The sequence below is a fragment of the Bombina bombina genome, chromosome 2 (genome assembly GCF_027579735.1).
Source record: "Bombina bombina isolate aBomBom1 chromosome 2, aBomBom1.pri, whole genome shotgun sequence".
In the NCBI taxonomy this organism is placed as follows: Eukaryota; Metazoa; Chordata; class Amphibia; order Anura; family Bombinatoridae; genus Bombina; species Bombina bombina.
This window is the reverse complement of record NC_069500.1, coordinates 144,692,349-144,718,321: the sequence shown is the minus strand read 5'-3', so window position 1 is coordinate 144,718,321 and position 25,973 is coordinate 144,692,349. Positions and strand designations below refer to the sequence as shown.

General features: G+C 37.6%; 1 non-coding gene across 1 annotated transcript; it reads left to right on the top strand.

Moving 5' to 3' along the window:
* Positions 1-16,876: 16,876 nt before the first annotated feature.
* LOC128650505 (U1 spliceosomal RNA) lies at positions 16,877-17,040 on the top strand. The gene has a single exon (XR_008400802.1). It is a non-coding gene; the product is annotated as a U1 spliceosomal RNA (small nuclear RNA).
* Positions 17,041-25,973: the final 8,933 nt, after the last annotated feature.

The following is a 25,973-nucleotide window of genomic DNA, read 5'->3' as shown; positions in this document are numbered from 1 at the left end:
GAAGTATATTGTATTTTAAATTGGTAGTTATAAGCCTAGGTATTGTTCAAATCTGTGTCTGAATTGGCTAAGTAACTCATCTATACAAGTTCTGATATTGTCGGTTAATTTTGTATTAGGATAAATTGCAGTTAAATAGCAGAATATATATTTTATCCTATTGTTTTATAAACACTGTTTAGAATTGTATTGCTTGGATGTTAAAGGTTTTTAGTCCCATTGTGTTAAATAAATAAGGCTGAATTGTGAAGGTATATTGTTCTGGGTTTTGTAAGAAGAATAGCATATCTTAAGAGTTGGTTTAAACGCATATACATTTTGTTTCATTTCCTTTTATTGCAAATATACTTCAATATGTTTATGGATATTAACTAAATAAAAGAATTCAGATATTTATATTAATTGTATGGTCTAGTAGGTGCATGGTTGATAAGGGTTTCTACTTCTTTGTATTGTGTTTATAACCCTGCCATAAACTTATATATATTATTTGGATAGCACTACTAAGACTTTCATAAATATACTGACATAATAATTGGAGGCACTTTTTCTGAGATTTATTAATATTCCATCATAATTGATATAATATATTTGTAAGTAAATAGAAATTATTATAAAAGAGGAAAAAAAAAAAAAAAATTCATATTTCGATATTAATATTTTGAAGATATAATTTTTTTTTTGAAAAGTTGAAATATTAATTTTCATATTTCGAGATTGACATTAATATCTTGAAATATTATTAAAGATTAATTTTGAAAAATTAATAAAAATATTAATTTTTCATATTTCAAAATTAATCAAAAATATTGATTTTTCATATTTTCAAAGTTAATCAAAAATATTAATTTCTCATATTTTGGAATATTAATTTTTCATATTTCAAAATTAATAATATTTTTTTTTTTTTTTTGAAATATAAAAATTTTCCTTCTCTCTTTTTATTGGCAAAAATTGTATTAGCGTTTTAGTTTAACTAAGTACTAAACCAATATAATAATGTCCGTAGCCAGAAGTGACTCATTTAATTCTATACATAGCAATGAAAATGGTCCCATAACCATACCTATTACTAAAGGTCAGGTCCTTAAGAAAGATATCTTAAGTTACCTTAAAGGGAAGTTTAATATTGCGGGTGAATTAAATGATTTTATGGATACGCTTGAAACTAGGGCTAAAAATATTACCGTTAATAATAATATGTGGAATGAAGAGAATGAATTCTTCCAGGAATTATTAATGATTAATCAATGCAAAGATCCCAAAAAGCGAGAAGAACTAATACTAAAATCTTGGCCCCTTTTAATATGCATAATTGACGAAATGTCGTTTTGTGTCACAGACAAACGATTGCAAATACAGGAGCTAGAAAATAGTATTCGTTCCTCATGCAGACGCGAAGAGGGTTTAAAAATAGCCAAAAATAAAATGGATGAATTTGCCCAAAACCTAGCCACCTTAGATAAGCACAATATGGACTTAATCGCGCAGATACAAGATTTAAATAAACAGCTTGCGCAAAGCCAGAGAGAATTAAGCGATTTAAAAAGGTCATATCGCCATAATGAAAACCCCTATATTAGCAGTGAGAATAATACAGATAATGCTAACTCCTTTAGCGAACGCGTCAGGGACGAGGTACGAAAATATATAGAACAACATAGACAAATGACCCCTAACGGGTCAGAAGTAGATTTCCCAAATAGACAATCCCCTCAGGATGTAAATCCAGAGGACAGCTGTAGCGCAGCTGATGCGGGGGAGGGAAACTCTAACAGAGAATCCCAAAATAAGTCTGATAAAGTCTATGATTCCCATAAAATAATCACCTTCGTACAACGCGCAGTACCCATATTCTCCAATAAGGGAACAACATCTGTAATTGATCATTTACAGGCTTTTGAAAATGCGTTAGCTATAATGAATGTTACAAGTGAGAAATTGAAAATTGAATTTCTGCCTTGGGTATTTGACAGTAAGCATCACAAATTCTTTGTTTCACTAAAGGATATGAATATTCATTCCTGGAATGGGGTAAAACAACAATGCAGAAAAGAATTTGGGCAATATCGCACTAAAACTGCCGCGAAAATAGCGGTATATGGTTTAAAGTGTCGTGCAAATCAGAGTCCAGTCGAATTCCTTTCTGTATTGAAAAATGCGTACAGTATGGCTGAAGATAATCCCAAATTTGACGGCTCAGAATTTGTAAATTTATTTTTTGAAGCACTGCCTACACCCATCAAAATTAACTTAGCTAGAGATTTTGATGAGGACTGCTCATTGGAATGGCTGATCAAAGAGAGTACAAAATTATACTCTATTCAGCAGTCCAGTGAGCAGGGGGTTAAAAAGAAATCAAAACCCAAAATTGTAGCAGAAACTAGGGTGTCACCTAAACCCCTCAATTTGGAGTCTAACAAGAGAACTTATGCAGAGGTGGCCAGTCAAAACAGGCCATCTCCACAGAGGTTTAATTCTGCCCCTCCCCCTACACAGGTTGAGGCGCAGGGAGACTATAACCAAAGTGGGGGACATAATCAGGTGAATAATTACTCACAAAGAGAATACTCACCAAATAATTGGTATCCGCGCAAGGGTAGATACAATAGACGGCGAAGATATTCTCAGGGTAACCAGACACCCCAGGTATATAATGCTCCCCAAAGTACTAATGCTGAACAAGCTGAACCCCAGGGGCAACCACGCCAGAATAGAAATAGTGGCCCTGATTCTGAGGGAACCCAATGGTCCAGGAATCAGTACAATGGGGCACCAAGAGATAGGCCCAGGGGTAGAGGTAACTTGTACAATCAGGTAGATATGCTGTTTACCCAATTAAATCGGTTGAGCGAACAAATCGCTAATATGAGTCAAAAATCTACGGCTCAGCAACCGAACAATACTTTTTTAGGGGTACAGCCAGTGGTCAGCAGTGGACCACAGGCACAGTCATAAATACTGCAGTATCACCTGAAGGGGAGGGGAGAGATATACAAAATGTAGTAATAAATATCAATGATACTAATCATGTTATCTCCCCACAGACCGGAAACGGACAAATTAGCTGTGACAATGAGCGATATCAGCCGGGAAAAATTAACCAAACTTTTCCTCTGCAGTGTTCTCTTAACATTATTTCCACAGATGCAGTACACAAGAACCCAGCTGACCTTGTCATAGGGGAAACAGGTAGGTATGAAATTTCCTCTGCATCGAATGACACAGCGGATCCAGGTAAAACGTGGCGAAGCCCACAGATGTACAAGAATGCAAATTTTATGTGTGAAATGATAGAAACTGCAGGAAGATATTATGTACTAGTTGAGCTGCAAGATTCAGTCTCCAACCCTATCAGGGGATTAATTGACACTGGGTCACAGGCAACTATCTTATCCCACAGGTACTACACACAGCTAAATGAGCTAACACCCCACAAACCCAAAATAAGAGAATTTGACGGTTCTCTAATAGGTGTTGGGGGTGACTCCCTAAAAGTCTACGGTACTGCCTGGTTAAAATTTAAATTGGGGAACAGGGTCATAAGACACCCTGTCATTATAGTGGATCTGCCAACTGATCGTTTAATTATTGGTAGTGATCTCCTGAAGCGATTAAGCACCATAATTGATTGCATAAATAATGTAATTTGGTCACAAGTTAAACGGCCTATCAATTATGAAAAATCTGGTATATCTCGCACCCGACATAGCTGTCACGTGGTGGAAGAGAAACCAGATGCTGTGGAGATTCATTTCAGGAATAACTCTGTACCTGAAATCACTATCCTACAAATAGATGATCAGACTCCTTTTAGTGGCTCTGATGGTAATACTTTTAAAATTTCGCCTGGAAAGATAGCGAATATTTCCCTAGATGGCGATGTATTAACCATATCACTCCACAAGGGGGATCATAAAATCCCTAAGGGGGGAGGCCACACTCAATACCTCACAGGGATTGAGAGAGTTAAAGAGGATCTATTTATCCCTATACAAGTGCATGACCTTGGTAAAACCGAGTATGCTAAAATAAACTTAAAACAGGAAGCTAGCTATATAAGCGAAGGTTTATTAGCGCAAATAGCTGAACCTAAAGTGATTAAATATCTTTCTCCCCAAGACCACTGTGTCAACGGCCTGGATGACAGGTCTGAAAGCTATAACATCACAGCTAAGTGCTTATTATCTATCTCTATTGGTAATAAGTCAGTGAAGCACCTGTTTTTAGTTTTAAATACTCCCCATAATCAAATATACATTGGCAATGATATCTTACATAGATATGCCATACAAATAGATTTGATTAATTCTTGCCTCTGGAGCAGGTTAAAGGGGGACCCTGAAGTATTTCAGGATGAAAATGCAGCCCTGAAATCAAACCAGCAATTGCCATATGCTGTGAATATGCAGGTATCTAGCGATGTTATAATTCCTGCTGGGGCTGATAAATTTCTTTTACCCTTACAGGTAAAGAGAGGTCAGAAATTAAAAACTTCTGAAACACTGATTTGCCTCTCCCATAGAATACAAAATCTGGGTGTCTCAGTAACCTACACTCCTATGGTGAATATTGGAACTGTTCCAATAAATATTATTGTTGCATAACATGACCCCACAGGATATAACATTATCCAAGGGAACTACCATAGGATATGCACTGGAATCAAGTTATTACACTTTTGGATTCCAGAATAATGTAATTGGGCTAATACCTGAAGGATACCTAACTGAAGAACAATTAATAGAACAATCCTTTGCATCTATGCCAGAGGGTCTATTTAATATTCAGTCTATTTATCCCTTCAGCTCAGAGGAAGGCATCTGTAAAATTGAAGAAGCCTCTCTGGTGTTTGATCAGCCAATCAAACAGCAAGATTACCCCAATACCCAGAGTCATGGGAGCAATGTAAATTATAATCAAGGGGATCTCACCTCTAGACTGGAAGAAGCCTATGAAATAGGACAGCCTGAAATCTTTCCAGGATTTCAGCAAATAGTCGAAGAGCAAATATCCTTAGCTAATGGCTGTTCTAGCGATGATGAACGCCAACAGCTGCGAGAACTCCTGATGGAGTACAAGGATATTTTCGCTAAGGATTCTTATGACTGTGGTACCACAGACTTACACATTGCAAGAATACAAACAGATCCTAATGCGCCACCTGTATTTGTCAAACAATACAGACTTCCCTTAGCCTCATATGATTCTCTTGCAGAGATCATAAGGAATTTGGAAGAAAGAGGTATTATCAGACAGGTGCACAGCTCTTATAATAATCCTATTCTAGGTGTCCTTAAGCCCAATGGACAATGGCGTTTGTGTGCTGACTTAAGACAGCTAAACAAACGAGTATACATGTCTGGCTGGCCTGTACCATACATTGACCAGTGCCTAGCACAAATGCAGGGATCCAAAATATTCACTGCCATTGATTGTGCACAGGGATATTGGACCATAAAGGTACATGAAGAGGACCAATATAAGCTAGCATTCTCCTTCCAAAAGATTCAGTATGCATTCCAGAGACTTCCATTTGGATACATAAATTCTGGACATGAATTTGCTGTATTCATGCATAAGGCTATGCCTGACGCACTGGAAAGGGGGACCTTATCTTATGTGGATGATGTTTTAATCAAAAGCACAGACTTTGAAAAACACATTGCAGAGCTTAAACACGTCCTCAGCCAACTTAAAAGGGCAGGTGTCAAATTATCCCTGCAAAAAGCTCAATGGTGCCGCACTCGTGTAAACTTCTTGGGACATGAAGTTACCTCTGATGGATTAAATCCCCAGAAGAAAAAGGTGGAAGCTATAGTGAATTCTAAAAACCCAACTAACTTAAAGGAATTGAGATCATTCCTGGGTATGACGAATTATTCTCGCAAATTCATTGATAATTATGCGGAATTAGCTAAACCACTACTACTTCTTCTAAAGAAGGATGTGAAATGGCACTGGAGTGAGTCTCAAGAGACAGCCATCAGAGAGCTGAAGAGAAAACTCACTCAAGCACCTTGCTTAGCGTACCCTGAAGGTGGTAAACCTTTCTACTTAGAAACAGGGTACACAGATGTAAGCATGAGTGCTGTGTTATACCAAAAGCATGATAATTTGAACAAAGCCATTGCTTATGCGAGCAAAAATCTATCCCCAGTAGAAATAAAGTTTAACGATTGCGAAAAAGCCCTCTTATCTACTGTATGGGCTCTACAAAATTTCCGCGGCTATATACAGGGCGAGAAAATTATTGTAGAAACGGCCCACCAGCCTTTGCTATATTTGCAAAGTGAGAGAATAAGAGATGGGAATTTGTCTACTAGCCGCATAACAGCGTGGACTCTTTCCTTGCAAGGCTGGCCATTAGAAATTCGCTACAAGCAGAATAAAAAGAATCCAGTCGCACAAGGGCTTGCTGAGCTCCACGACTGTACTGCTAGAAATCCTGGGGAAGAATTATCAGAAGATGATTTTTTGGAAGAACAATTGCTTTCCCCATATAAAATGTACAATGAGGACCATTGTCAAACATTACCTTGGGTATATGTTGATGGTTGTTCTTACCATGCCACTATTGATAATGAGCGCAGATTAGTCGCTGGCATTGGTATAACGGGGGCAAATGGATTCCCAAATATATCTATAGGTTTCAACATTGGACCAAGATCCAGTCAAGTTGCTGAACTAACTGCTGTTTTCAAAACCATTGGAATGGCTATTGAACATGGTATTCATGAATTTGTGATCATAACTGACTCAAATTATGTGCGTGACAGTTTTGTTGAATACCTGCCAACTTGGAAAAGAAATGGCATGCAGAAAAGCAATAACAAACCAGTCAAGCATGGCAAATTGTTCTGCGAGATTGATAATCTGGTAGTATCCAATGATTTAACCATACACTGGAAAAAGACCAAGGGTCATTCCAGAATTCTAGGTCCGGATAAGGAAGGCAATGACCTTGCGGATTCATTAGCCAAACAAGGAGCCATAACTGGAGAACTCCTTAATATTGACCACTTAATGGGTGCAATTCAGGTAGAAGCCATTACCAGAAACCAGGCAAAACAACAGAGTGAGCCTAATTTGGTACAATGGAGTCAGGATTCTCCTAGTGAGGACCTGATCACTAGTCAAAAAGAAGACCACATTGTAGGCATCTTCTATAAACACATAGAAGATCCTGAAAGCAACCCCATCTCAAAAGATGATTGCATTGGCAAAGAAGATCTTAGAATCTTAATGAAATCTAGATCACAATTCAAGTTACAGGATGGTTTGTTAATTAGAACCTCCAAAACTGGCATCCAGCAGTGGGTAGTACCCACCAAGTTCAGAGGTCTAATGCTTCAACATGCCCATGATGCTCCCACATCTGGTCATCGGGGTGCCAAACTCACGTATGAAATATTGCGTGATTATGCTTTTTGGCCACACATGTTGAAAGATGTTCAAACCTACTGTCAAGGGTGTTTAATCTGTCCACAGTTCCAACCCACTGCACCAACGCATAGAGCGCCATTGCAGAAAAGGGGGATGGTAATGCCATGGTCAGATATACAAATTGATTTTATTGGCCCAGTAACAAGATCATCAAGAGGTAACAAATACATGTTAACCGTGACATGCCTGTTCACTAAATGGGTAGAGTGCATTAGTGCACCTAACAATAGTGCTGAAACATGTGCAGCATTGCTCATCAACCATGTATTTTCCAGATTTGGTCTGCCCCAAAGAATCGAGTCAGATCGGGGGACCCACTTCACTAGCGAAGTGATGACAAAAATGTGGAAAATACTAGGGGTTAAAAGAAAGCTCCATATTGCTTATAGAGCTGCCTCAAGTGGTGGTGTAGAGCGTTACAACCAGTCCATTGTTAAAATCCTCAAAAAGTTTGTGAGTGAAACAGGTAAAGACTGGGATGTAAAACTACCTCTAGTCTTAATGGCATTAAGAGCAACTCCAAGTAGTGCTACCAAAATGTCACCTTTTGAACTGATGACTGGTAGAAGAATGGTTCTACCTCAGCATCTGCTGTACCGTACATCAGATCAAAACTTGATAAATGCTGCCAATACACATCAATATGTGGAGAACCTAAGAAAGCACCTGCAATATGCATTTGCATTTGCTCAAAGGAATTTAGAAAGAGCCGCAACTGCCACTAAAACCTATTATGATCTCAAAACATCCAAAAAGGAATATGAAATAAATGATAAAGTTTATCTTTATAACTTTGGAAGAGATCAGGTTAGGGAGAAGAAATTTCTTCCCTCATGGAAAGGTCCTTTCGTCATTACTGACAAAATATCTCCAGTGGCCTATAAAATAAGAATTCCCAAAAATGAAGGTTTCATAGATAAATGGGTCCATATCAATCAATTGCGAGCATGTCATCCCAGGTCCCAACTACAAGTCATAGAGGGAGAATGAAGTGTCATATCCCCAAATGCACTAAAGACATACTGTAATTTAAAGATGCCTAACTGATAAACATGAAAGCTCAAAATAACAAACTTTCTTCATAAGAGACTGTCTATGAGGTATACGGTTGATCCTCATCAAATACCACTGACTTTAAGCCAATTCAAATACATGTGTCCTACATCTATTTGAAGTTGGAAGGGGGATTTATGTCAGAGTATATGAATATTATGATGAATATTACATATGTGTACATATATATATATATATATGTATATTTTATACACTGTATATGTTAGATGAGAACTCAGGATTAATTAAACATGAGTTTGTTGAACACAGCTTCTAATACACGTCTATCAGGATTGACGATCAGTAGAGCCTTTTTGAAACACAAACATTTCTTTTCTAAAGGAAATAGCTCAGTGACCCTATTCATTTGACTATATATGCAGATTTTTATAACCTCAGAACATTTGGTGAGGTGAGAAAAGAATGTGTTCAAGGACCCCTTTGGAATTTGACACGTGTGATACAACAGTTCTATCTCACTGAATCTCTATTTGAAGACTTACTGCAAAAACCCCTCTTGGGGGAAGGTGACACAAATAAAATCAAATACTCATCTGCACTGCTGGCTAAACAGGAAATATGCTGTTTTAAAGACTCTTACAACTCCTCATGGATTGACCCCATGTGGAGCAATAAAGGCCTTGGAAAACAAAGACAGATGCTGAGGTATGACTCTGGAAGTCACGTAAGCAGACAGCAAATAAACATTTTTTTTCTCTCTCTGTTTAAATACATGCCCCAGAATGTATTAAATATAGAAATTTGGGAAATTGTCTAATTCTATATTATTATTACATGGGTATTTGCTAAGCTTGGGAGGTAACTGTTTTAATCAGTCAAAAATGTGTAATAAATTCTGTTTTGTTTATATTTTTCAGACAGATAATCTCAAATCTACATAGAAGTGAATGTGCATGTATGTGTGTATATATATATATATATATATATGTGTGTATATATATATGTGTGTATATATATTTATATGTTTTGAAAACACAAAAGATCTTACTTAGCCTCTGTGTGTTTAAAAACATGAATAGATGTTTATGGACCTGAAGAGAAGTGATTATTAACATTTATTTTCTTATTTCAGATCTACATAGACAGGATTCACTTGGAATACAGTACAATACTGAATTAAAAATAAGCTGTTATTTGCAAAGAAATGCCAGAATACTGATAAAATTATAATGCATTTTAAGCTAATAATTAGCAGTGTTAAATTACCTTAATATAATAAAATGTTAATAATATAACATATTTGGTATCAGAATAATCAGAAAAAATAACCTAATATTAACCATCTGTAATTGGGGTTATATATGATTAATGCAGAGAGTGTGATCTGATTAAATAACCATTTTATAAAAAAAAAATTAACTTGCTTAAAAATGTCAGAAATGCTGTATTGTATTGCTATGTTGTACTGTATGCTGCCACCTGGTGTTATGTTGCGAGAACTACAGCCAGAAGATTCTTTCTGGCTGTTAAAAATGAAATTTCCAAGGGCCAATCCGATTTAGACTTCCCAGATAACCAATGGGAAGGTCAGCTCCCGTAGTGCCACCCACATGATGTCATCAATGATTATATAATGGGAGTGTTGAATGCACAAGAGAGAGTTGTCTGTAACTTGTTGAAAATTAGTGATCTGATTTTGGCTGCGATATACCTGAAAAAAAAAAAAGTTCACTTCAGCAAGGAGCTTAAAACTTATCCTTGATTTGTGCAAAAACCTTCTTTCAAATGAGATGACCTAAAGACCGCTACGAATTGGTTCAAAATTGGTGAAGTATATTGTATTTTAAATTGGTAGTTATAAGCCTAGGTATTGTTCAAATCTGTGTCTGAATTGGCTAAGTAACTCATCTATACAAGTTCTGATATTGTCGGTTAATTTTGTATTAGGATAAATTGCAGTTAAATAGCAGAATATATATTTTATCCTATTGTTTTATAAACACTGTTTAGAATTGTATTGCTTGGATGTTAAAGGTTTTTAGTCCCATTGTGTTAAATAAATAAGGCTGAATTGTGAAGGTATATTGTTCTGGGTTTTGTAAGAAGAATAGCATATCTTAAGAGTTGGTTCTAACGCATATAAACTTTTATTTAGTTTCCTTTTATTGCAAATATAGTTCAATATGTTTATGGATATTAACTAAATAAAAGAATTCAGATATTTATATTAATTGTATGGTCTAGTAGGTGCATGGTTGATAAGGGTTTCTATTTCTTTGTATTGTGTTTATAACCCTGCCATAAACTTATATATATTATTTGGATAGCACTGCTAAGATTTTCATAAATATACTGACAGGACAAATTAAACATAATGAAACAGTACAAAAAAATACAACCTTTAATGTTAGGCCCAAGACAAATACACATATTCCAAGATTTTTCTGTAGAAACCACATCAAAAAGGAAGGTGATGGCACCACATTGTACAAATTTATTAAATGCAGGTTGTAAAGCCACCCTAAGATACCCAGCTAAAATAATAATCACTGAGTTAGAGGGCCTGACTATTTTAAACTCTACAGAAGAGGTCTTGGATTATTGTGCTAAAAGAAACATTAAACTTCAAACAAAATAAGGGTCAAGGTTCGCAAGAAGGTTCATTGATGAAAAAGGCTTACCACAATGGAATTGATAATATTTTACACTATGTGCTTTTTTAAGACGGTTGTTTTTATTATTTTAAGACACTCAAATAGCTATAAGAGCAATGAGTTGGAAAGGCAAACTCCTCTCGGTGACACAGGTATACCTAGGTTTTGGCCCTCCACTCCTCTCCCTTATGACTCTATATGGCCTTGAATGCTACCTTTCCTTTATCTATTGGTTGATAATCTGACTGTCTTGACTATAGAAAACCAGAAAATAAAATACTATACTATTTTTGATAATAAAAAACAAATAAAATGCAGGAAGCTCTGAATATAGTCTCTTGGAATGTGGGAGGTATATCTTCCCCCATTAAGCGTAAACATATCCTAAAAAGATTAAAATACCACAGACCAGATATTATTCTCTTACAGGAATTACATCTGAAAGAGTTAGAGATCCCTAAATTAAAAGCTAATTGGGTCTCAGAAATCATTGCGACACCATGTAAGAAAAGGAAATGTGGAGTGGCAGTAATGTTCAGTAATAAAATCTCCTATAAGATAATAAGTCAAGAATTAGATATGGCGGGAAGATATATCATTATCCAAGTTGAAATTGATAAAAAGAAATGGTCAATATGTAACATCTATGGTCCAAATATATTAGATACACAGTTTTGGGACAAAATTAAGAACAAATTGGTTCCTCTGATGGGGGAAAATCTAATCGTGGCTGGGGATTTTAACTTAGTAATGGACCCCGAGACAGATAGATTTCGCTTAAAAAATAAAAGTGCTTACCAAAGGGAGTCAAAATTATTGAGAGAATTTGCTAAAACTTTGAACTTAAAAGATATATGGCGACTACATAACCCAGATACACGTAGCTTTTCATGTGAATCTAAGTCGTATAAAAACTTTTCTAGAATAGATATGTTCCTGATAGAGGACAATTTGCTGGCTTTAGATATCGAAACACAGATTGCAGAGATAATACTATCTGATCATGCAATTATTACCATGCAAATTAAGACATTACAAACATCAGGAAAGAGTATCAATACATTCCGATTCCCCAGTTATATGATAAACAATAAGAAATTTACAAATTGGTTAAGCGGAAAATGGAAGGAATACTATTTATTAAATAAATCATATACTAATAAGATAGAAACTTTTTGGGAGGCAGGAAAAGCTGTTCTCAGAGGAGAAATTAAATCTTACATGATAAAAAATAAAAGTAAAAATAGGGAACTTCAACTCGCTAATCAACTGAAAAATATGTATAGTAGATATTTAAGTCATCCAGATACATTAACATGGCAGAGATATACTAATGCTAAACTAGAAAGGGAATTATTCCTAAAAGACAAGTGGGCCAATGAAGACCTAAAGACGAGAGACTTCTTCCAGGGGTATCAGGGGATTGCTGCTAAACATCTTGCAAAAATCATTAAAAATAGAAAAAGTAAAAACTTGATCACACTAATTAAAATAGGCACTAAAGCATATACAAAAAACTCCGAAATTTGTAACGAATTCTATAAATTTTATAAACAACTTTACGCAGGAGTACCCCTAAATACAGAAGACAAAACAGAATTTTGGAAATCAATTAAATTACCACAATTATCATCCGATATTCTACAACAGATCAACGCCCCTATCACAGAAATAGAAGTTAAATTAGCAATTAATAAAACCAAAACAAATAAGGCACCAGGGCCCGATGGATTAACAGCGGAGTTCTACAAAATTATAAAAGATGATATTTCACCGACTCTTACAAAACTGTACAACACTTATTACACTCGTAATGAAATGAAATCTTTATATTTTACTGATTCAATAATAACGCTAATCCATAAAAAAGGGAAACCCCCTGAAGATGCGGGATCATATAGACCTATATCATTGTTGAACAACGATTATAAGTTTTGTATGTCAATCATTGCAGACAGATTGAAGAAAGCGGTAGGAGACATAATTCACGAAGATCAATCAGGTTTTATGCCTGGAAGGAACGTAGTACGCAACACCCGTAGAGTACTATTAACCCTAGAACATTACTTTCACACACTACAGCAGCCTAACAAAAATAGAAAACCAGATCTAGCTTTACTAACATTAGACGCTGAAAAAGCTTTTGATTCCGTCGTATGGGATCACATGTTTACTACACTCAGTAATTTTGGACTCACAGGGAATCTGATTAATTTTCTTAAGTTAATTTATGACAAACCACGTTCACAATTATTAATTAATGGAGAGCTAACACCATATCTTACGTTATTTAGGGGAACAAGACAAGGTTGCCCTCTTTCACCCCTGCTTTTTAATTTAGCTTTAGAACCACTGGCCGTCAAATTGAGAAATGAAATAAAAGGGATCAAGCTAGGTAAACAAAATTTAGTCACCTCACTATATGCAGACGATATAATTTTATTCTTACAAAATACCAATTCTAGCATCCCAAAAATTATGGAAATAATCAGAGTTTACAGTCAATTCTCCGGATACAAAATCAACTCTAATAAATCAGAAATATTGTGGATAAACAAAACCTCAAAGAGCTATTTAAACCACGCCTTTAAAGAAGTAGATTACATAAATTATTTGGGAATTAGTTTGGGTAGAGACCCCAAAGATTGGTATTGTCTTAATTACAACAAATTATTCGACAAACTATCCACTGATATGAAAAGATGGAATATTCAATATCTCTCACTCTCTGCAAAAATAATGATTCTAAAAATATTTTTCTTCCCCCGGTTGCTTTTTCTACTGCAAAACTTACCCTTACTTATTACAAACAAGGACATAAGTAGATATAATAATCTATGTGCAAGATTTATATGGGGAAAAAAAAGACATGGTTTGTCGATTGAGAAGCTCACTCAACTTAAAAAATATGGGGGACTTTCACTCCCTAACATACAATTATATAACTGGGTAACACTAAGCAAGTTTGGTGTAGATTGGATAACAGAAGCTAATTATGTAACATACTATGGATTAGAGTCAGAACTATCAAAACCTTTTGACTTAAAAGCCATCCTACACTATCCCTATAATAAGTTACCGAGTAATATTATTCAGAAGAGCACTTTTGCGAATATAGTAAAGGCGTGGCAGAAATACCACAAGATAATGGGCTACTCTTATCAGACATCTAAACATCTCCCAATTATAGGTACTGTGGATTTTAGCCCAGGAATAGAAAATGCGGTATTCAAAAAATGGAGAGATAACGGTCTGGTCTATATTGTTCAGTTAAAAAAAGAGGGAGCACAAATAATATCTTCTTTCCAGGAATTGTCTAATTCATATAGTCTACCACCAAGAGATTTCTATGCATATCTCCAAATACGGAACTATTTTAATCAAATAACATCCCCAGAAGACTCTGACTGGAATAAACCAGAAATAGATTCAGGGATTAAACTGTATAAAGCAGGTAAACGGTCAATTTCATATTGGTACAAAACAGTATTAATTAAAACAGGAATAAACCACGTGCACAAACTCAAAGATAATTTTATTCAAAATTTTCCAACAATTCTGGAGACAGAAATACAAAATAGTATAGAGCAGGCTGAAAAAGCCACTTCATTTATTAGCTGGAGAGAAACTCAAGCAAAAATAATCAATAATTTCTATTTGACCCCATACAGAATAAGTAAATGGACAAAAGGGGAGAAAGCGGGTAACTGCCCTAAATGTAACAAGGAGAGAGCAGATCTACTACATTGTCTATGGCTATGTCCAAAAATTAACCAATACTGGGCCAAAATAAACTTCTGGTTAAATAAATTTTTAAATATAAAACTCCAACTGACACCACATCACATTTTTTTCTTAGTGCAGAATAGAACAGAATCAGGACAACAGTGCCTGATAAATATAGCAATCCTCACTGCACGAGCACTAATTTTCAAGAGATGGAAATCCCCTGATGCCCCTGGATTATCGGAATTCTCTAACTCTATGAAACTACAAATGCTAATTGAATTACAAGATTTGAAACCAACTTCAGATAAACAATTCAGGCGTTTCTTTGCTAAATGGAAAACAGTCATTCTATCATGGCCCCCTCCTCTTCAAATACAGTTCATTTCTCCATTGGTTAATGCACTCCCCTTTATGACTTTGATAGTAAACGGTTCTCTGCCCAATTATTGGCTTAATACTTGTCCTGAGGGGGAGGAGTGGAGGCTCCAAAACAACCTGGGACAAAGTGTCCAGCATTGACAGATAAGAGGAGACAAAAGGATATTTAGTCATGACTCATCTATACTTTGTAGCATTAACACAACACTACGTTGGAACTGATACACAGACTTTTATAAGATATATCATGATAAGAAAGGAGGAAGTTAAGGGAAAGATAGATAGATGAGTTACAGATTGATAGAAGGCAGTTGGTTAAGTCTTTGGCAACTCAACATATAAGTCCAAGAGACATATTATTTGAAATACTGTCAGGAGTAGAGGAGACACAATTATCGTCTGGAATAGGTTTATTTTTAAAATATCTACAGCTATAGGATGATACTATGAAGATAATAGTAAATATTTCAAAAGCACACAGTCTATATTGTTTTGTGTAATTTGGCCTATAAATGCGGTCAGAATGTGAGGGGATATAATTTGTTGATATGAACGGATTTAATATTAACATACCTGTAGTTATATGATGATTGAAGACAATAGTAAAATATAATAATGATATATAGTTTATATTGTTTTGTTTAATACAAGGATAAAGTGTAATATTGCCCAGAGATTTACTTATGATATTTGTTTGTACCCATGTTGTCATTTATCTTTTTTGAAAATCAATAAAAAGAGAATTTAAAAAAAAAAAAAAACTTGTTATGTTGAGATAACAAGTTAAAAAATAAATAAAAATGCATGGCCTCTCTGGGCTTCCGTATTAAAGGGACATTATACACTCATTTTTTTCTTTGCATAAATGTTTTGTAGATCTATTTATATAGCCCATACATTTTTTTTTTTTTTTTTTAAATTTATAGTTTTGCTTATTTTTAAATAACATTGCTCTGATTTTCAGACTCCTAACCAATCCCCAAAGTTTTATGTGAATACCGTCAGCTACCTGCTCCAGCTTGCTCCTGTTTGTGTAAAGGGTCTTTTCATATGCAAAAGAAGGGGGAGGGGGGAGTGTCTTATTTCCCACTTGCAGTGGGCTTTCCAGCTACCTTTTCAACATAGCTAAACTGGGAGCTTCTAAGTAGGTTTTTGAACAGTTTTATACTGGATTTTTATATCAGTATTTGTGCATATTATTCTTTATAATAGTGTCTATTACATGCAGTTATATGAATATTAGTGTATACTGTCCCTTTAAGAGGTTAATTGCCATCTGTACCAACAGAGTGCTGAAGCTGATTTTGTGCACTGATACTCTGTGAAAAGTCTGTTTGGCTTAGTTCCTTTGCAGCAATGAGGTGGGTGATAATGCTTGTGAACTGACAGCAGACTGGCAGGCTGCCTTTGTGACATCATCACATGCAAATATGTGTGCTGCAATGTATCCTGGGAGTGCAGCTTCTTAAATGCACAGTTCAATTTAATGGTTTCTTTTTTTCATATTAAAGGATTCACAGGGCTAGCCTGATCTATTTTAGCCAGTATTTGAATGTATTTATCTCTCTGGTCAGCTGTGACTGAAAGTATAGAAGCTCCCTTATGTTTAGTAAGTAGCACTGGAACAGCTGTCTGCTCTATTGACGCTACAACTCATACTTACCTGGCAGGGGAGATACCATGATCATGAAGGTGGTTCTCCCAGGGTGAGATCCATCCATTGCACTGCGGTTGGGTTGACCCCTGCGATTTCCCCAAATGTGGGAGACTCGACTGCATAATTTGTGGTAGTGGGGGACTGCGTTCGCGCTTTCCCCTGATTATTCTTAGTTAATTATAGATTTCGTAGCCTGCTACTGTACACAAGACTATTTAATCATCCACTGTTCTGTAATCCTGCCTGTGTGCTTTCGCAACTTGTAATATGCTTTGTTTTACATATATAAATCACCTTGTGCATATTGCTTTGCCAGCTTTTCTCATGACTGTTTTTAGCAGGCACAGCCAATAGATCACTGGCAGTGCAGCATCATCCAAGATAAATCCGTTGCCTGATTAACGGGACAATTACACACACCTTGTAATTACAAGACATTTCTATTGAGTTGCTATATACACGTTTTTTAAAATTTGTTAAAAGTAGAAGTAACCCAATTTGTTTCTTTCATGATTCAGATAGAGCATTACATTTTAGGCAACTTTCTAATTTACTCCTCTTATCAATTTTTCTTCATTCTCTTGGTATCCTTATTTGAAAATCAGGAATGTAAGCTAAAAAGCTGGCCCATTTTTGGTTTAGCACCTGGGTAGCACTTGCTGATTGGTGGCTAAATGTATCACTCTTTCATTACATAGGGCTTTCCATATTTTACAGCTTCTATTTTGCATGGATATACTTAGTATAGCATTGAAACTTTTACATTTTCTCTTAAACCAAACATAAACACACTGTGTGGTTGCAAACAAGGAAGAGTTCATATGGTTTTAGAGCAAATGTTTTGGAGGAATGGGAGTTACGGAGCTTTGCATTTAAACTACAGCTAAAAATAAATGAAAGGGACATGAAACTCAATATTTCTCTGTCATGATTCAGATAGATCATATTGTTTTAAACCACTTTCGAAATTACTTCTATTAGCAAATTTGGTTCATTCTGGTGAGCCAATGACAAGAGGCATATATGTGCAGCCACCAGTCAGGCTCCTGAGCCTACCTAGGTATGTTTTTGAACAAAGTATATCAAGAGAGCAAAGCAAATTAGATAATAAAAGAAAATTGGAAAGTTGTGTAAATTGTTCTATCTTAATTATGAAAGACATTTTTGTTTATTGTCCCTTTGATTGACGAAAAGTTCTGTGTTTTGAAATTTGGAAAACAAAAATAAATCCCCTCTGCGGATCAATGTATTAGACGTAGGATGATCTTTCAATGTGTCCAAACTATTGGACTGAAAATCGTTCTTTCACCCTGTTCAGATGCTTGGAAAATAGAAAATGTGTTACTTGCAGAGGGCTTGATAACAAATGCTTAGTTTCCTAAATGCCATCTGTGCGGACAGCAACGACTATCGATGGTCGCATGCTTTCAGAGCTCCGGGTCTAATTGCTTTAAAATCGCATTAGGACATCGCATTAGGACATCAATCGGAGGAAAATTAAATCCTTAAATTAAGGGGTTACTTCCTTAACTCATAATTAGCACCAGGTTAATGCTAATCTTCTTCGCCGATGCAATAACTTAAAGTTGAGACCGGAGGACTGTTTTTAGCTACATAGACGGCAGCCATACTTTCGCCCAAGTGGAATATCGGTTATTCACAATAACTAAGCCTATACTCTTTTATATGATTGGAAACATACCTATTTTTTAGGAAGCTCTGCTTTTTCTTGCCAGCTATAACTGTTATGGAGAGCGCTCGCCAAATTTTGATTGGACTTAGCAGACTCCTGGATTCTTACCAGCTTATGTTCACTGCAGCTTTGAATGGAGCATTTGGTCCTGTGGACAGCATCGGACCCTCAACAGAGGTCTGCTTGAGCTCAGCTGATGGCGGTGATGTTAGTGGTGATGCACTGAGGCCCGGCCTCTACTACTTGTCAGGGGACTGAGCAGCTTATAGAAGAGTTCTTGGTAACGAGCGTTGCAAAAGAATATCCTACCCAAATGGATTATTCAGATAAGCTTAAAGGTTCCGGTCTCCATGCACTCATGGAGGAGACAAGAGATTCTATCACTAATCATGAGTGTTCTACTCTTAGACCTTAAGAAAAAAATTACAACACCAACAAGAAATTCCTTACGACGATAGCAGTACCTATTCGTTGAAACCTGGCACAGGACATACAAGGCATTCTCTTCACCTGTAGGGTTACTCCTATCCGGACACCTAATTTTGAAATGGGACCCTGGAGGTATACTTTTGGTGGACATGCTAGGGAGTTTGCATGATTTCTCACAAATAGAACCGGGATAACAAACCAATCTGTAAAACCCTATACACTTTTACTCCTCCATATGCAAGTTATTGAGTGGACCTGGGCAAATAAGGTGTCAGGTAGTGATGTCGCGAATTGTTCGCCGGCGAATAGTTCCCGGCGAACATAGCTTGTTCGCGTTTGCCGCAGCAGGCGAACATATGCAATGTTCAATCCGCCCCCTATTCGTCATCATTGAGTAAACTCTGACCCTGTATCTCACAGTCTGCAGACACATTACAGCCAATCAGCAGCAGACACTCCCTCCCAGACCCTCCCAGCTCCTGGACAGCAGCCATTTTAGATTCATTCGGAAGCTGCATTGTTAGTGAGAGGAGGGACAGTGTAGCTGCTGCTGATTTAGTAGGGAAATCTATAGCTAGGCTAGTGTATTCAGTGTCCACTACAGTCCTGAAGGACTCATCTGATCTGTGCTGTAAGGACAGCACCCCAAAAAGCCCTTTTTATGGCTGCTTTTTTTTTTTTTTCCCTGTGTAATCTAATTGCAGTTGCCTGCCTGCCAGCGTGTGTGTCAGGCTCACAGCATATACTGTGCCCACTTGCCCAGTGCCACCACTCATATCTGGTGTAACAGTAGTGTAAATAATTGGAAATAAACAAAACTTTTTTGACTGTGAAACATCACTCTGCTATTGTAATCTAATTGCAGTTGCCTGCCAGCGTATGTGCCAGGCCCACTTGCCCAGTGCCACCACTCATATCTGGTGTAACAGTAGTGTAAATAATAAAAAAAACAAAAAAAACTTTTTTGACTGTGAAACATCAGTCTGCTAGTGTAATCTAATTGCAGTTGCCTGCCTGCTAGCGTGTGTGCCAGGCCCACTTGCCCAGTGCCACCACTCATATCTGGTGTAACAGTAGTGTAAATAATTAAAAAAAAAAAAAAAAACTTTTTTTGACTGTGAAACAGTCTGCTAGTGTAATCTAATTGCAGTTGCCTGATAGCGTGTGTGCCAGGCCCACTTGCCCAGTGCCACCACTCATATCTGGTGTAACAGTAGTGTAAATAATTGGAAAAAAAAAACTTTTTTGACTTTGAAACATAAGTCTGCTAGTGTAATCTAATTGCAGTTGCCTGCTAGCGTGTGTGCCAGGCCCACTTGCCCAGTGCCACCACTCATATCTGGTGTAACAGTAGTGTAAATAATAAAAAAAAAAATTTGACTGAAACATCAGTCTGCTAGTGTAATCTAATTGCAGTTGCCTGCCTGCTAGCGTGTGTGCCAGGCCCACTTGCCCAGTGCCACCACTCATATCTGGTGTAACAGTAGTGTAAATAATAAAAAATAAAAAAACTTTTTTGACTGTGAAACATCAGTCTGCTAGTGTAATCTAATTGCAGTTGCCTGCCTGCTAGCGTGTGTGCCAGCCAGGCCCACTTGCCCAGTGCCACCACTCATATCTGGTGTAACAGTATTGTAAATAATTTAAAAAAAAATAAAACTTTTTTGACTGTGAAACATCAGTCTGCTAGTGTAATCTAATTGCAGTTGCCTGCGTGCCAGCGTGTGTGCCAGGCCCACTTGCCCAGTGCCACCACTCATATCTGGTGTTACAGTAGTGTAAATAATTAAAAAAAAAAAAACTTTTTTGACTGTGAAACATCAGTCTGCTAGTGTAATCTGATTGTAGTTGCCTGCCTGCCAGCGTGTGTGCCAGGCCCACTTGCCCAGTGCCACCACTCATATCTGGTGTAACAGTAGTGTAAATAATTTTAAAAAAAAATACTTTTTTGACTGTGAAACATCAGTCTGCTAGTGTAATCTAATTGCAGTTGCCTGATAGCGTGTGTGCCAGGCCCACTTGCCCAGTGCCACCACTCATATCTGGTGTAACAGTAGTGTAAATAATTAAAAAAAAAAAAACTTTTTTGACTGCGAAACATCAGTCTGCTTGTGTAATCTAATTGCAGTTGCCTGCCTGCCTGCCAGCATGTGTGCCAGGCCCACTTGCCCAGTGCCACCACTCATATCTGGTGTAACAGTAGTGTAAATAATTAAAAAAACAACAACTTTTTTGACTGTGAAACATCAGTCTGCTAGTGTAATCTAATTGCAGTTGCCTGCCTGCCTGCTAGCGTGTGTGCCAGGCCCACTTGCCCAGTGCCACCACTCATATCTGGTGTAACAGTAGTGTAAATAATTGAAAAAAAAAACTTTTTTGACTTTGAAACATTAGTCTGCTAGTGTAATCTAATTGCAGTTGCCTGCCTGCTAGCGTGTGTGCCAGGCCCACTTGCCCAGTGCCACCACTCATATCTGGTGTAACAGTACTGTAAATAATTTAAAAAAAAAAAACTTTTTTGACTGTGAAACATCAGTCTGCTAGTGTAATCTAATTGCAGTTGCTTGCCTGCCAGCGTGTGTGCCAGGCCCACTTGCCCAGTGCTACCACTCATATCTGGTGTAACAGTACTGTAAATAATAATAAAAAAAAAATTTTTTGACTGTGAAACATCAGTCTGCTAGTGTAATCTAATTGCAGTTGCTTGCTTGCCTGCCAGCATGTGTGCCAGGCCCACTTGCCCAGTGCCACCACTCATATCTGGTGTAACAGTAGTGTAAATAATTAAAAAAAAAAAATTTGACTGTGAAACATCAGTCTGCTAGTGTAATCTAATTGCAGTTGCCTGATAGCGTGTGTGCCAGGCCCACTTGCCCAGTGCCACCACTCATATCTGGTGTAACAGTAGTGTAAATAATTGGGAAAAAAAAAACTTTTTTGACTTTGAAACATAAGTCTGCTAGTGTAATCTAATTGCAGTTGCCTGCCTGCCTGCCTGCCTGCTAGCGTGTGTGCAGGCCCACTTGCCCAGTGCCACCACTCATATCTGGTGTAACAGTAGTGTAAATAATAAAAAAAAAAATTTGACTGAAACATCAGTCTGCTAGTGTAATCTAATTGCAGTTGCCTGCCTGCTAGCGTGTGTGCCAGGCCCACTTGCCCAGTGCCACCACTCATATCTGGTGTAACAGTAGTGTAAATAATTTAAAAAAAAAAACTTTTTTGACTGTGAAACATCAGTCTGCTAGTGTAATCTAATTGCAGTTGCCTGCCTGCCTGCCAGTGTGTGTGCCAGGCCCACTTGCCCACTGCCACCACTCATATCTGGTTTAACAGTAGTGTAAATAATAAAAAAAACAAAAACTTTTTTGACTGTGAAACATCAGTCTGCTAGTGTAATCTAATTGCAGTTGCCTGCCTGCTAGCGTGTGTGCCAGGCCCACTTGCCCAGTGCCACCACTCATATCTGGTGTAACAGTAGTGTAAATAATTGGAAAAAAAAAACTTTTTTGACTTTGAAACATCAGTCTGCTAGTGTAATCTAATTGCAGTTGCCTGCCTGCTAGCGTGTGTGCCAGGCCCACTTGCCCAGTGCCACCACTCATATATGGTGTAACAGTACTGTAAATAATTTAAAAAAAAAACTTTTTTGACTGTGAAACATCAGTCTGCTAGTGTAATCTAATTGCAGTTGCCTGCCTGCTAGCGTGTGTGCCAGGCCCACTTGCCCAGTGCCACCACTCATATCTGGTGTAACAGTACTGTAAATAATTAAAAAAAAAAAACTTTTTTGACTGTGAAACATCAGTCTGCTAGTGTAATCTAATTGCAGTTGCCTGCCTGCCTGCCAGCGTGTGTGCCAGGCCCACTTCCAAGTGCCACCACTCATATCTGGTGTAACAGTAGTGTAAATAATTTAAAAAAAAACAACTTTTTTGACTGTGAAACATCAGTCTGCTAGTGTAATCTAATTGCAGTTGCCTGCCTGCCAGCGTGTGTGCCAGGCCCACTTGCCCAGTGCCACCACTCATATCTGGTGTAACAGTAGTGTAAATAATTTAAAAAAAAAAAACTTTTTTGACTGTGAAACATCAGTCTGCTAGTGTAATCTAATTGCAGTTGCCTGCCTGCTAGCGTGTGTGCCAGGCCCACTTGCCCAGTGCCACCACTCATATCTGGTGTAACAGTACTGTAAATAATTAAAAAAAAAACTTTTTTGACTGTGAAACATCAGTCTGCTAGTGTAATCTAATTGCAGTTGCTTGCCTGCCAGTGTGTGTGCCAGGCCCACTTGCCCAGTGCCACCACTCATATCTGGTGTAACAGTAGTGTAAATAATTTAAAAAAAAAAAAACTTTTTTGACTGTGAAACATCAGTCTGCTAGTGTAATCTAATTGCAGTGTCCTGCCTGCTAGCGTGTGTGCCAGGCCCACTTGCCCAGTGCCACCACTCATATCTGGTGTAACAGTAGTGTAAATAATTGGAAAAAAAAACTTTTTTGACTTTGAAACATCAGTCTGCTAGTGTAATCTAATTGCAGTTGCCTGCCTGCCTGCTAGCCTGTGTGCCAGGCCACTTGCCCAGTGCCACCACTCATATCTGGTGTAACAGTAGTGTAAATAATTGGAAAAAAAAACTTTTTTGACTTTGAAACATCAGTCTGCTAGTGTAATCTAATTGCAGTTGCCTGCCTGCTAGCGTGTGTGCCAGGCCCACTTGCCCAGTGCCACCACTCATATCTGGTGTAACAGTACTGTAAATAATTTAAAAAAAAAAACTTTTTTGACTGTGAAACATCATTCTGCTAGTGTAATCTAATTGCAGTTGCTTGCCTGCCAGCGTGTGTGCCAGGCCCACTTGCCCAGTGCCACCACTCATATCTGGTGTAACAGTAGTGTAAATAATTGGAAAAAAAAACTTTTTTGACTTTGAAACATCAGTCTGCTAGTGTAATCTAATTGCAGTTGCCTGCCTGCTAGCGTGTGTGCCAGGCCCACTTGCCCAGTGCCACCACTCATATCTGGTGTAACAGTACTGTAAATAATTAAAAAAAAAAAACTTTTTTGACTGTGAAACATCAGTCTGCTAGTGTAATCTAATTGCAGTTGCCTGCCTGCCTGCCAGCGTGTGTGCCAGGCCCACTTCCAAGTGCCACCACTCATATCTGGTGTAACAGTAGTGTAAATAATTTAAAAAAAAAACAACTTTTTTGACTGTGAAACATCAGTCTGCTAGTGTAATCTAATTGCAGTTGCCTGATAGCGTGTGTGCCAGGCCCACTTGCCCAGTGCCACCACTAATATCTGGTGTAACAGAAGTGTAAATAATTAAAAAAAAAAAACTTTTTTGACTGTGAAACATCAGTCTGCTAGTGTAATCTAATTGCAGTTGCCTGCCTGCCAGCGTGTGTGCCAGGCCCACTTGCCCAGTGCCACCACTCATATCTGGTGTAACAGTAGTGTAAATAATTTAAAAAAAAAAAACTTTTTTGACTGTGAAACATCAGTCTGCTAGTGTAATCTAATTGCAGTTGCCTGCCTGCTAGCGTGTGTGCCAGGCCCACTTGCCCAGTGCCACCACTCATATCTGGTGTAACAGTAGTGTAAATAATTGGAAAAAAAAACTTTTTTGACTTTGAAACATCAGTCTGCTAGTGTAATCTAATTGCAGTTGCCTGCCTGCCTGCTAGCCTGTGTGCCAGGCCACTTGCCCAGTGCCACCACTCATATCTGGTGTAACAGTAGTGTAAATAATTAAAAAAAAAAAAATTTGACTGTGAAACATCAGTCTGCTAGTGTAATCTAATTGCAGTTGCCTGCCTGCTAGCGTGTGTGCCAGGCCCACTTGCCCAGTGCCACCACTCATATCTGGTGTAACAGTAGTGTAAATAATTAAAAAAAAAAAAACTTTTTTAACTGTGAAACATCAGTCTGCTAGTGTAATCTAATTGCAGTTGCCTGCCAGCGTGTGTGCCAGGCCCACTTCCCAGTGCCACCACTCATATCTGGTTTAACAGTAGTGTAAATAATTAAAAAAAAACTTTTTTGACTGTGAAACATCAGTCTGCTAGTGTAATCTAATTGCAGTTGCCTGCCTGCCTGCTAGCGTGTGTGCCAGCCAGGCTCACTTGCCCAGTGCCACCACTCATATCTGGTGTAACAGTAGTGTAAATAATTAAAAAAACAAAAACTTTTTTGACTGTGAAACATCAGTCTGCTAGTGTAATCTAATTGCAGTTGCCTGCCTGCTAGGGTGTGTGCCCGGCCCACTTACCCAGTGCCACCACTCATATCTGGTGTAACAGTACTGTAAATAATTTAAAAAAAAACTTTTTTGACTGTGAAACATCAGTCTGCTAGTGTAATCTAATTGCAGTTGCTTGCCTGCCAGTGTGTGTGCCAGGCCCACTTGCCCAGTGCCACCACTCATATCTGGTGTAACAGTAGTGTAAATAATTAAAAAAACAAAAACTTTTTTGACTGTGAAACATCAGTCTGCTAGTGTAATCTAATTGCAGTTGCCTGCCTGCCAGCGTGTGTGCCAGGCCCAGTTCCCAGTGCCACCACTCATATCTGGTGTAACAGTAGTGTAAATAATAAAAAAAAAAAACTTTTTTGACTGTGAAACACCAGTCTGCTTGTGTAATCTAATTGCAGTTGCCTGCCAGTGTGTGTGCCAGGCCCACTTGCCCAGTGCCACCACTCATATCTGGTGTAACAGTAGTGTAAATAATTTAAAAAAAAAAACTTTTTTGACTGTGAAACATCAGTCTGCTAGTGTAATCTAATTGCAGTTGCCTGCCTGCCTGCCAGCGTGTGTGCCAGGCCCACTTCCCAGTGCCACCACTCATATCTGGTGTAACAGTAGTGTAAATAATTTAAAAAAAAAAAACTTTTTTGACTGTGAAACATCAGTCTGCTAGTGTAATCTAATTGCAGTTGCCTGCCTGCTAGCGTGTGTGCCAGGCCCACT